The sequence below is a fragment of the Lipotes vexillifer genome, unplaced genomic scaffold, assembly GCF_000442215.2.
Source record: "Lipotes vexillifer unplaced genomic scaffold, Lipotes_vexillifer_v1.1 scaffold744, whole genome shotgun sequence".
Lineage (NCBI taxonomy): Eukaryota > Metazoa > Chordata > Mammalia > Artiodactyla > Lipotidae > Lipotes > Lipotes vexillifer.
In genome coordinates, this window is record NW_006788282.1 from 168,978 (window position 1) to 183,166 (window position 14,189).

A 14,189-nucleotide genomic window follows, 5' to 3' on the forward strand; every position below is an offset into this window, starting at 1 on the left:
GCATTCACTATCTTTGGCCTCACAGAAAATTGGTCTAAGTGGATTCCAGGAATGTTGGCTGAAGAAGACTGACACGGAGACAGCCATGCTGCCAGGTGTATGCCCTCAGGATGAAAGACATGGTCTAATTCAGATTCCAAACTTGCAGGAGAGACAAGAGATTAAGAAGAGCTGGGGTCACACATCCATCTCTGGTTCATCCAACTGTGGCCAGGCTTGGGGCTGGAGGGAGAACAGGGTCACATACTAAAAACACAGTAGCTTTCAGGGAAGCATGGCAGTGGGCTGAGGGGAAACTCCAACATTATCCACTCCATGTTCTAATCAGGGCTTATTCACCAAAAGGATTAAAAGCAACCAAGGCAAGAAATTGTTTGGAAGAGATATCCATGGGATATGATCTAAAAAAAAAAAAAAAAAAATGAGTAGTCGAGTTGATCTCCAGGCTGGAGGATTTAGTATTGTGACAATGACAAAAGAGAAAACCCAAAGATAGCTTGGCTACAGCTAGAAAGCTTAATCTTTTTTTTTTTTAAACATCTTTATTGCAGTATAATTGCTTTACAATGTTGTGTTAGTTTCTGCAGTATAACAAAGTTAATCAGCTATATGTATACATACATCCCAATATACCCTCTCTCTTGCGGTCTCCCTCCCACCCTCCCTATCCCACCCTTCTAGGTGCTCACAAAGCACGGAGCTGATCTCCCTGTGCTATGTGGTTGCTTCCCACTAGCTATTTTACATTTGGTAGTGTATATATGTCCATGCCACTCTCTCACTTCGTCCCAGCTTACCCTTCCCCCTCCCCGTGTCCTCAATTCCATTCTCTATGTCTGTGTCCTTATTCCTGTCCTGCCCCTAGGTTCATCAGAACGTTTTTTTTTTTTTTTTAGCTTCCATATATATGTGTTAGCATACGGTATTTGTTTTTCTCTTTCTGACTTACTTCACTCTGTATGAGAGTCTCTAGATCCATCCACAGCTCTACAAATGACCCAATTTCGTTCTTTTTATGGCTGAGTAATATTCCATTGTATATATGTACCACATCTTCTTTATCCATTCATCTGTCGATCGGCATTTAGGTTACTTCCATGTCCTGGCTATTGTAAATAGTGCTGCAATGAACATTGCGGTGCATGTGTCTTTTTGAATTATGGTTTTCCCTGAGTATATGCCCAGTAGTGGGATTGCTGGGTCATATGGTAATTCTATTTTTAGTTTTTTAAGGAACCTCCATACTGTTCTCCATAGTAGCCGTATCAATTTACATTCCCACCAACAGTGCAAGAGGGTTCCCTTTTCTCCACACCCTCTCCAGAATTTATTGTTTGTAGATTTTCTGATGATGCCCATTCTAACTGGTGTGAGATGATACCTCACTGTAGTTTTAATTTGCATTTCTCTATTAATTAGTGATGTTGAGAAGATTTTCATGTCTTTCTTGGCCATCTGTATATCTTCTTTGGAGAAATGTCTATTTAGGTCTACTGCCAATTTGGGGATTGGGTTGTTTGCTTTTTTTTTTTTTTTTTTTGGCTGTACGTGGGCCTCACTGTTGTGGCCTCTCCCGTTGCGGAGCACAGGCTCCGGGCACGCAGGCGCAGCAGCCATGGCTCACGGGACCAGCCGCTCCGCGACATGTGGGATCTTCCCAGACCGGGGCACAAACCCGTGTCCTCTGCATTGGCAGGCAGACTCTCAACCACTGCGCCACCATGGAAGCCCAGTTGTTTTCTTTTTTGATATTGAGCTGCATGAACTGCTTGTATATTTTGGAGATTAACATTTGTCAGTTGCTTTGTCTGCAAATATTTTCTCTCATTCTTAGGGTTGTCTTTTTGTCTTGTTTATGGTTTCCTTTTCTGTCAGAAGCTTTTAAGTTTTATTAGGTCCCATTTGTTTATTTTTGTTTTTATTTCCATTTCTCTAGGAGGTGGGTCAAAAAGGATCTTGCTCTGATTTATGTCATAGAGTGTTCTGCCTATGTTTTCCTCTAAGAGATTTATAGTGTCTGGCCTTACATTTAGGTCTTTAACCCATTTTGAGTTTATTTTTCTGTATGGTGTTAGGAAGTTGTTCTAATTTCATTCTTTTACATGTAACTGTCCAGTTTTCCCAGCAGCACTTATTGAAGAGGCTGTCTGTTCTCCATTGTATATTCCTGCCTCCTTTATCAAAGATAAGGAGACCAGATGTGCGTGGGTTTATCTCTGGGCTTTCTATTCTGTTCCATTGATCTATCTTTCTGTTTTTGTGCCAGTACCATACTGTCTAGATTACTGTAACTTTGTAGTATAGTGTGACGTCAAGGAGCATGATTCTTCCAACTCCTTTTATCTTTCTCAAGATTGCTTTGGCTATTCGGGGTCTTTTGTGTTTCCATACAAATTGTGAAAGTTTTTGTTCTAATTCTGTGAAAAATGCCATTGGTAGTTTGATAGGGATTGCATTGAATCTGTAGATTGCTTTGGATAGTAGAGTCATTTTTTACAATGTTGATTCTTCCAATCCAAGAACATGGTATATCTCTCCATCTGTTTGTATCATCTTTAATTTCTTTCATCAGTGTCTTATAGTTTTCTGCATACAGGTCATTTATCTCTCTAGGTAGGTTTATGCCTAGGTATTTTATTCCTTTTGTTGCAATGGTAAAAGGGAGTGTTTCCTTAATTTCTCTTTCAGATTTTTCATCATTAGTGTATAGGAATGCAAGAGATTTCTGTGCATTAATTTTGTATCCTGCTGCTCTGTGAAATTCATTGATTAGCTTTAGTACTTTTCTGGTAGCATCTTTAGGATTCTGTATGTATAGTATCATGTCATCTGCAAACAGTGACAGCTTCACTTCTTCTTTTCCATTTGGATTCCTTTATTTCTTTTCCTTCTTTGATTGCTGTGGCTAAATCTTCCAAAACTATGTTGAATAATAGTGGTGAGAGTGGGCATGCTTGTCTTGTTCTGATCTTAGAGGAAATGGTTTCAGTTTTTCATCTTTGAGAATGATGTTGGCTGTGTGTTTGTCATATATGGCCTTTATTATGTTGAGGTAAGTTCCCTCTATGCCTACTTTCTGAAGAGTTTTTATCATAAATTGGTGTTGAATTTTGTCAAAAGTTTTTTTTTTCTGCATCTATTGAGATGATCATGTGGTTTTTCTCCTTCAATTTGTTAATATGGTGTATCACATTGTTTGATTTGCGTATACCAAAGAATCTTTGCATTCCTGGGATAAACCCTACTTGATCACACTGTATGATCCTTTTAATGTGCTGTTGGATTGTGTTTGCCAGCATTTTGTTGAGAATTTTTGCATCTATTCATCAGTGATATTGGCCTGTAGTTTGTGTGTGTGTGTGTGACATCTTTGTCTGGTTTTGGTATTGGTGATGGTGGCCTCGTAGAATGAGTTTGGGTGTGTTCCTCCCTCTGCTATATTTTGGAAGAGTTTGAGAAGGATAGGTGTTAGCTCTTCTGTAAATGTTTGATAGAATTTGCCTGTGAAGCCATGTGGTCCTGGGTTGTTTTGTTGGAAGATGTTTAATCTCAGTTTCAATTTTAGTGCTTGTGATTGGTCTGTTTATATTTTCTGTTTCTTCCTGGTTCAATCTTGGAAAGTTGTTCTTTTCTAAGAATTTTTCCATTTCTTCCAGGTTGTCCATTTTTTTGGCATATAGTTGCTGGTAGTCTTGTCTCACGGTCCTTTGTATTTCTGCAGTGTCAGGTGTTACTTCTTTTTCATTTCTCATTCTGTTGATTTGAGTCTTCTCCCTTTGTTTCTTGATGAGTCTGGCTACTGGTTTACCAATTTTGTTTATCTTCTCAAAGAACCAGCTTTTAGTTTTATTGATCTTTGCTATCATTTCCTTCATTTCTTTTTCATTTATTTCTCATATGATCTTTATGATTTCTCTCCTTCTGCTAACACTGGGTTTTTTTTGCTCTTCTTTCTCTAATTACTTTAGGTGTAAGTTTAGGTTGTTCATTTGAGATGTTTCTTGTTTCTTGTTCTTAGGACTGTATTGCTATAAACTTCCCTCTTAGAACTGCTTTTGCTGAATCCCATAGGTTTTGGGTCATCGTGATTTCATTGTCATTTGTTTCTAGGTATTTTTTGATTTCCTCCTTGATTTCTTCTGTGATCTCATGGTTATTTAGTAGTGTATTGTTTAGCCTCCATGTGTTTATATTTTTTACAGATTTTTTTCCCATGATTGATATCTAGTCTCATAGCATTGTGGTAGGAAAAGATACTTGATACAATTTCAATTATTTTATATTTACCAAGGCTTGATTTGTGACCCAAGATATGATCTATCCTGGAGAATGTTTCATGAGCACTTGAGAAGAAAGTGTATTCTGTTGTTTTTGGATGCAATGTCCTATAAATATCAATTAAGTCCATCTTGGTTAATGTGTCATTTAAAGCTTGTGTTTCCTTATTTATTTTCATTTTTGTTGATTTGTCCATTGGTGAAAGTGTGGTGTTAAAGTCCCCTACTTGGGCTTCCCTGGTGGCGCAGTGGTTGAGAGTCTGCCTGCCGATGCAGGGGACATGGGTTCGTGCCCTGGTCTGGGCAGATCCCACGTGTCGCGGAGCAGCTGGGCCCGTGAGCCATGACTGCTAAGCCTGCATGTCCAGAGCCTGTGCTCCGCAACGCGAGAGGCCACAACAGTGAGAGGCCCGCGTACCACAAAAAAAAAAAAAAAAGTCCCCTACCCTGATTGTGTTACTGTCAATTTCCCCTTTTATGGCTGTTAGCATTTGCCTTATGTATTGAGGTCCTTCTATGTTGGGTGAATAAATGTTTACAATTGTTATATCTTCTTCTTGGATTGATCCCTTGATCATTATGTAGTGTCCTTCTTTGTCTCTCATAATAGTCTTTATTTTAAAGTGTATTTTGTCTGATATGACAATTGCTACTCCAGCTTTCTTTTGATTTCCATTTGCACGGAATATGTTTTTCCATCCCCTCACTTTTAGTCTGTATGTGTCCCTAGGTCTGAAGTGGGTCTCTTGTAGACAGCATACATATGGGTCTTGTTTTTTTTTATCCATTCAGCCAGTCTATGCCTTTTGGTTGGAGCATTTATTCCAGTTACATTTAAGGTAACTATTGATATGTGTGTTCCTATTACCATTTTCTTAATTGATCACATCAATACAACAGATCAATACAACATTTCTAAAATACGTCTTCTGTGAGTGAGAAAACAGGCTTCATGGCTAATATCTACACCTAGGAAAACCAAGGGAAGATTTGGTTTTACTAATTCAAATCCCCTTAGTGGAAAATAAACAATTCCTGGAAATCTACAAGAGCTAAATACACTTCGGAATAGAAATCTGAAGCACTGCACTTCTTTGTTTGTAAACCTGCTCTTTGGATCCATTGATCTAGGTATTAGAAAAATAACCTAGGTGTATGAGTGGAGAACAGGCATTTGTATATGCCCTTTAAGAAGCAGTTTATGTTAAAGGTATGCAACAAAATTTATAGATCTCAATAAGGTCAAAGGGAGGTTAGTTTAAAAGGGTGAGGGGGTATATTTAATCCACTGAATGTGAATGCTTAGCCTTAGACTCAAAAGCTAGGATCAGTGAGAAGGAGAAAAATACTCCCTTCTGAATGGAAAAGAATGAATATAAATGATACACCCTGGGACTGCATTCATTGAGTGTCCTTTTTTAACTGTAGCTAATTTGGGTTGAATGTCTTACTCTACCAAATGATTCAGACAAAGCAGCAAAGACAAATGAAAGCCGTGGATAAGTATTTCCAAGTAGTCCCAGAAAAGAAAACTAGGGTAAGCCAGCCTCCTTAAAATTTTCATATTCAAGACTCTGTTGAGATTTCTGATAAGAGCTATGGACTCTCTTTCTTGAAAATTGTTCCTACACTAAAATATTTACATATAAGGTTCCAGGGGCTTCTGAATCCCTGGAGATATTTCTGTGGACTTTACCATTTCAAGACCAGCTTGAAACTTCTAGTCATCCATTATTTTCCATTCCCAGTGTCACCATCCTAATTCAAGCCAATTTTATAACACTCCTGTTCTATGTTATTCTCTCCCCTGTGGAGTTCACACTTCCTGTTGAATATATCACTATCCAAAATAAAATTGCAAAGAGTTTTGCCTCAAGTGCAACCCCCTCAGTGTTTTGATCAGAGTTTACCTTATCTCCCTATAAATCCTACTGTTCTACCTGCTTTATTTCTTGTATATACCTAATAGAGTATTTTTCATCTCCATGCTTTTACTTTGAAAGTTACTTTTTGCTTTTAAATGCCTTCATCTGTTTCTCAGCCTATCAAGCGTAAGATTCAACTCAAACATCAAACAGTCTTTAGAAAATGTTGCCCTCATAGCTTTCCACATTCTGTTTATAGTCCCATGACGTTTAGTTTATGTCCTTCATATGGTATTCGGTACTTATTTATTTATACTACAATCATTTATATATATATGATTCCTCTCCTTTTAAGATAGTCTATATTGGAAACTCAGATCAAGATGATGGAGTAGGAGGCCATGGAACTCACCTTCCCCCCGCAACACATCAAAAATACATCTACATGTGGAACAATTCTCACTGAAAACTAACTGGAGACTGGCAGGAAGTCTTCTGTACAACCAAGGCTGTAAGCAAGACACACATAATCATGTAGGAAGGGAAGAGAAGAGAGCAGGTCGGGACCCGTGCCCCTGGGAAGGGACTCAGAGGAAAAGGGAGAGCACATGGGCAGAGAGCCTCCCTGGGGAGAGAGTGGTTCAAGCCACACATTGGGTGTCACAGCCCTGGGGTCTGACACAAGGAAGATGAGCCCCCTTGGCTGGTGGGACTAACAGGAGGGCTGTGGGAAGCCTGGACTCTGCACGTGAGGAGCACAGGCTTGCTTGCTTGCTGCTGAGGGAGGGCAAAGAGGGCAGGCTGAAACAAAATGTGGGTGGCTGGCTGGTTTCCCACAACCGCCCCATCGTGTGCCCCAGCCTGAGCTGAGGGAACGCTCCCGCCCCACTCGCCCCGCATCACAGTGCCGCACTGGAGCGAGGGCTGCTGAGGACAGAACCCTGCTGCAAGACAGAGGTGGCTCAAACCCAAGTGGAGGCTGAGCAGGGGGGTGACAGCCACTATTGGCGCTTACACAGGCGGCACATCCAGGGCAGACTGCCACACCTCACACCCCAGCCCTTGCCAAACACCCACACCAGTCCCTCGTGTTGCAGTACTGCTCCCCTCTAGGGATGAGGCTGGGGGTCTTGGGAGAGAGGAGAGCACACACCTAAAGGGAATGGGCCAGCTTGGACCTGAACCTCAGGGCTTCTGCTTCAACAACTTGGGACCCACCCTCACCCCTGATAGTGTGGTGATGAGCACTGAGCAGAGGAGAAGCCCTGCCTCACAGCTGGCTCCAGCCCCAACCCCTCCATCTCCAGCCCCACCTCCTACCAAGGTGATAGCTGTCAGCACACCCTGGGAAAATCTGTGACTTGTGTTCACGTCAGATCCAGCTCTCCCACCAAAGCCACTGGGCACATGCAGTCTGTATGTCCTTCCTACAGAAGGACACCCATTTAAGACCACCATGGGAAACTGTTTTACCTAATTTCACAGAGACAGAGAAAGATAAGCAAAATGAGAAGACAGAGGAATTTGTCTCAATTGAAAGAGCAAGAGAAAACTCCTAAAAAAAAAACTAACGAAATAAAGATAAGCAGTTTATCAGATAAAGAATTCAAAGCATTAACAATAAGAGTAATAACTAAATCAGGGAAAAGAATAGATGAATGTAGAATTTTAACAAAGAACTAGAAAATATAAAAAAGAACAAGTCAGAACTGAAGAATGTAATAACTGAACTGAAAAACACACTAGAAGGAATTAATAACACACTAAGCAATACAGAGGAACACATAAGTGGAAGATAGAATAATGGTGATACTCAATCAGAACAATAAAAAGAAAAAAAAATTTTTTAATGAGAATAGTAAAAGTGACCCCTGGGATAACATCAAGGATACCAACATTCACATTGGAGGGGGTCGCAGAAGAAGAGAGAGAGAAAGGGGTTGAAAATATATTTAATGAAATTATTGCTGCCGGTCAATGCTTTGGGTTTGGTGTGTGTCTTCTGTATCTTTTTTAACCACATTTACTTATTTAATAAAACTTTATTAATACTAATCTTGTGCTTGGTAGCAAAACATACATGGTACTTGCTATCATAGAACATACAGGTAAACAAACAAAACACATACAATAAGCTAACAAAGAAATAAATAATCACAAAATGCAAAATTCTATGAAAGAAAGAAATAGCTTGGTCAAAAATTAACAGAAAGGGACCAACTAGAATGACCAGGAAAGGCCTCCCCAGGTAAGAGACATTGAATAGAGAGCTGTGGATGAGCAGGGAACTGGTATAACCACAGCCTGGGGAAGAACATTTCAGAAGGAAGGAACAGCATGAGCAGAAACCCTAAGATGAGAAAAGGAAAACCTTTGGCATGTTCTAGAAACTGATAGGGTTCATGTGAATAAAGCATAGTGAGAGAGAGGAGGAATTGCACCACATGTCCAGATGTAGTTGTAGAGAAGCAGGAGCTAAGTGTGAGCTTTTTACGTAAAAATGCACACAAGCTCTTATGTGGAGAATAAACTGAAGGTGCCAGAGCAGCAAAGAATCAGGGAAACTCAGAAGGCTGGTGCTCGAACAAAGTGGTGGAGAGAGACAGTAGCAGAGGTGACGGTAAAGTGCAAGTTATGAGATGATTTATGAAGATAAAATAACAGACCATAGGGACGGATTTGAAATGGGATGCGAAAAAGAGAAGAACGAGGGGTGATTTCTGAGCTTCTGGATGATTAATGATTGAATTCCAGTCTTCTGGAGGAAAAGTGGATTTGAGGAATTAATAATTTAGCTTCTGATTTCTTCAAAAGTCACTAGGAGATTCTGGGAAGCGTGTGGCTTTAAGATGACTCTGCTGAATCCCCCGCTATTCTAGTTCAGCTACTAACTCAAACCCTGAGAAGGGCGGTGGCTGGAGCCTGTCTACAGGGCTGGCTGGAGAGTGAGAGCTGGGACCAAGCCCTGGTGGGTCCTGATGAGGGTGCTGGTGCAGGCTCCTCCCCTCTTGGTGGACAAGAACTGGAATTTCTTGGAGGAGACCAAAATGCTGAGGAAAAGCTATGAACTCTCTCCAAAACAAGAGGAAGATTGTTTCTGAGAGAACGTGTGGGCCCACCTGACCTCAGTAGGGAAAAGCAGAAAGTCGGCCAGAGGCCTGCTCTCCTCTGAGTCCCCATGAAGACTGGGTGGTAGATACAGAAGCAGGGTGTCTGCTATAGCAATGAATCCTGCAACACACACACACACGCGCAATTTTGAGTTAATAATGTCATATTGTTACCAAACCAAACTTGGGTTCACTTGCCTGCATGCAGTAAAGCCAACCTACTGACACCGGGTTAGGGTGAAGGAAACTGCAGCGTTTATTGTAGGGCAGCAAGCAAGGAGTCCATGTAGCTAGTGCTTAAAAGGCCCCAAATCCCTGAAGGCTTTCAGGGAAAGGTTTTTAAAGAAAGGTTGAGGGAAGAGGATTGTGGGGTGTCTGAGCAGCTTGTGGACATTCTTCTGATTGGTTGGTTGTGAGGTAATCAGGAGTCAACATCATTAACTTTCTGGTTCCAACAGGTCTGGGTCTATGTGCTTGTGGGCAGCATACAGTTAATTTCTTCCACCTGGCGGAGGTTTCAGTATCTGCAAAACAGCTCAAAGGACATGGCTCAGAATATTATCTATAGTCCTGGAGGAAGAGCTAAAGGTCATTGACTTTGTTTAATGGTTAAACTACTATTACGTTGTCTTGCTTGACTGTTTTCCTCTCTTTCTGCATTTTCTCATTTCTCTGATTAAATTTACTCTTTGGAACTTGGGGAAGGCCCAGAAGGCTAAAGTTTTCCCACAGACAGGAGACAGGCAGAGGACATGGGGGTGGGGTCTATTCTGGGAAGGCCCCATAGGGTCCTTCTGGGTTACAGTATGTTAAATAATGGTTCTTAACATAGAAAAGACACATAAGGGAAATACTGATAAAATCAAGACTATCTAGAATTACAAGTATAAAATCAACTCAGCTAAAATCTAGCATATTTAGAATTAAAGTATAAAACCACCTCAGAAAAACCCCGACAACTGCACTGTTAGGATCCCCATGTTACAGATACAGAAACTGAGGGGCAGAGAGTGTAAATCACTTGCCCAAAGTCATATGGCTATGAGGTGGTGGAGCTGAGTTTTGAACTCAGGCAAACAAATCTGCTTATGAATTGTTTACAGTGATAAGGATGCCCCCGGTTTTTCACTTGTGGCCTGGTGGCCTTAGTGAGCAAAGCATTCAATCTTACTTCAATCAATCATCTATAAAGTATGGTGTGTGGCTTAGATGATTCTCATGGTCTTTTCCAACTCCAGCATTCCACGAGAAGCCCATATTAATGTCCTTAAATAAATGAACATTATGGATTTGACATAGGATCATGATCCATTTAGGGTAGATTTAATAAAATTATAAATTTCTTAAATCAGGCCTTTTTGCCTTCTCAATTAAGAACGAAATTTTAATCACACTCTAGAGCATTGAAAATGATTCTATCAACATTAACAATCTTTAAATGAACCAGTACATGTGCTTTGAATGAATAATATCAGGCAAAGTAAAAGAAGAACCCAATGTGGAGGTTTAGGTACCTAAATGGTACCAAAAATGGCCTGAATTAATGAAGAAAATATATTTGACATTTATTTAATTCACTTGTTTATGATGCCTCTATTGGAAATGAGCCTACATTGGATTCCAGATAGTGCTAAAAAATAAGAATGTAACAGCAGAAGCAAAAGACCAACTGACACTAACATAAGAGCAATTGATTATGGTATTAGTAGGTCATGAAATGATGTGTAATGAGTGTACGTTAGCTAACTTCCTCAAGAGTTAGTTTTATTTTAACTTTTTATTTGGAAATAATTATAGATTCATAGGAAGTTGCCTTTCACCAAGTTTTCTCCAATGGCTTATATAATTATTATACTATTTCAAAATTAGGAATTTGATGTTGGTAGAACGTGTGTGTATAGTTCTATACCATAAAATTTCATTTTAAACCCTAGAAAAGAATGCCTTTACTTCTTCATAATTAAGATGCCTTTCCACCTATGCTGTTGGCTGACATTTTCACAGGATAAAGCCTGTTTTTGAATAATGGGCTTACTTCATGCCCTTGTTGTCATATTTAGCACCACTTAAGGTATTTCCAGCATTAGCTAAATTATATCCTCATCTGTCTAACAGACAGATTTTCTCCTATTTTTATACATAAAGTTGCTGCAAAGAAAAGAATAATTTGAGAAGTCCACTAAAACATTTTTTTGGGGTTCTCTAAAGAATTTATTCAGACAGTATTCTTATATCCTGTATAATATTTATCAATGGTAAGTAACAACTATTTATAAGCTCTTAAACTCACTTCTATGTGTCACAATACAATTAATTATGGTAACAGGCCAGGAAAATAGCAGAACTATTTGTGTCACATTTAGATGGCAGTGCTAATTTGACTTAGAAATTACTATATAATATTATAGCCTAAACAGTCGTTGACATTAATTTCAGATTATACTTCAAATTAAGAATAGAAAAATTAAATAGTTATAAAATAATAATTAGAAGACAGCTTAGCACGTCATTTAAGACGTGTTTTTTCCAGTTTTACATATAAAACATGTTTTTAATGGTAGAATTAGCCCTGGGGAATGTTTCTATCCGAAGTCAGAACAGGTGTTTCAAATCGTATACACACTATCAATTTACAATTCTCTTTTCCTCCAGCTGCTCTGAGATCTTATCTGCTGCTGGATTGTTCATAGCACTTTCCTCTGCCCACCCTGCTCTTGTGAAAATTCATTTTATTGTAATTGTTGGAAAAAGCAGTGCCTGAGTTCCCCTCAACACACAGAGAGGGTTACTGACCCTCAGCCCGCCTCCACGGCCTGGGGTGAAGGAAGAGCCCATGGCAGCCCTAAACCCAACCCAAACCCAACCCAGCCTCCGTTTTCCCATCTCTAAAGTGTAAGTTATAAGTACAAGATCTTCCAAGATACTTTCTCTCTTTAATTCAATAATTCTGTGATGTCTCCAATTCAGGTGGCACATGCAAATTCAATTCCATAGCCAGCATTCCCTCGTGCAGGATATTATCAGCAGAAATGCAGTTTCATTTCTTTGAAAGGATACAGTTGATACTCTCGAGGCATCCACGGTACCTTGGATGATGGGCCAGAGAATCTTTTTGGCTCTGACAGTCTGGCTTGACCATGGCCTTGACTTTTGTACCCTATAGGCTTCGAGCTGTGCCAGGACACGAGCAGCAAAAAATTGAGATTCCACTGCTCAATTGCCGAAAACCTAGGATAATGGTTGATTTGGAGCCAGCCTTTCTATTGAATCCCAGCCCACCTCTCACCAGCTGTGTCTCTAGGCAGAGAGGTGGATCAGGAAGGAAGGAGGACCAGGGTAGGCCAACCCTGGACAAGCACAGAGATGGTTTTACCCTCTGCCCCATTTCAAACAGCTTCTGGACAGAGCTGCTCCTAGACCTAGCAGTGTGATTTCCAGCCAGGCAGGGGTCAAAGACCTGAGAGTGGATCCTGCCCTTAAAAGATGAAGTCGAGGGTGGGTAGGAGGACCTCACAGCAGGAGGGCACAAGCTAGGAATACAAATGAACGTGAGAATCATAGAGCTTCAGATTTGGGAAAAGGCTGTAACTATAACTTAGTCCTTGACATCCTGCTATCTCCTGACCAGCGGCAGTTGGTATTCTGCTTCAATATCCCCAGTGGTAGGTAATTCACCACCTACCAATGTAAATGGTTTACTTTTTGCCTACCTAATTCAATCCTTCCCAGTTATGGACTGTCTTTAATTTTATTCTATTTTCTTGCACAGTTGTTTGAATGGGAAGTAAAAGGGAGAATGGAAGGAAAAGCAATAGCAGCTCTTGCTGAATCTTGGCCTTGTAGTTTGACAGCATCACAGTTTCACTGGTTTTATTTGCAGGAAGAATTGCACCTCACAATCCTTAAATTGCTATGGATACGCAATTCTTGGTGAGCATTTCCTTTGGACTGTTTTTTGAATTGTATCACTTTAGAGAAAGCTATTTTATATTTCTAAAAACTTTCACATTATTGTGACAAATTTTGAAAAAATTCCAGAACAAGTGGTTTCTTTTTTTGTTTTGTATCTATTTCAAATAAGTGGCTTGACGTTTTCCCCAAGGTCTTGCTTGAAGTGTGAAATTGTTCCTCCAACTCTGGTAATGCTCCTTAAATTTCTCATTAGCAAAAGATAGAAAGCATATTGTCTAGAAAAAAATTAACTTTAATAAAAATGGTCAGTCTTAAATGGAACAAGACCACAATGTCTGTACCATATTCCAGATGGTTAATGGGAATGATTTTATTCTTTCCTCAACTTGGAGTCTTCTTTGCATTATTCTCTATTTCCTTAGATAAGTGCAGATTGTATTTGAAGACAATCTGAACTGTTAAAAGCTAAGCGACTGCATTTCAGAAGAATAATTTGTGTTTTCTGTCACCCAGTGCCATTGTATTCTGATATCTAATATGTAGTCAGCAAGGATGTGCATTCACCATTCAGCTCTTCAATCTTTGCCTTCCAGAGAGGGGAAGCATTACTCATTTCTCTCCACATGCACTTCTGGAGCAGGGTTACAACAAGGTTGAAGGGTCTAACTCTTAAGGAATCATCCATCCAGGAAATTAAAGATATTTCAGGAGGCATTTTTATAAATACTAACCTACACAGTGAAGATTAGCATAAAGTCATATAAAAAAGAGAGCTGACCAGTTAAACATGACTTTTTCTAATAAAAGTTATTCATTTTAAGACACGAGAACAGGGCAGTGCAGAGTTTGAGAGGGAAGGCTCCAGAATCAGACAGTCCTGAGTTTGAATTCTGATTTCACCGTTACTAACTATATGACCCTGAGCAAGTTCCTCGTAGTTAAACCTAAGCCTATAATTATATGCTTAAAGATAAAGCTAACGTGAGATGTTCACCCCATTGAATTCTGTGTGGAGTAAATGAGAT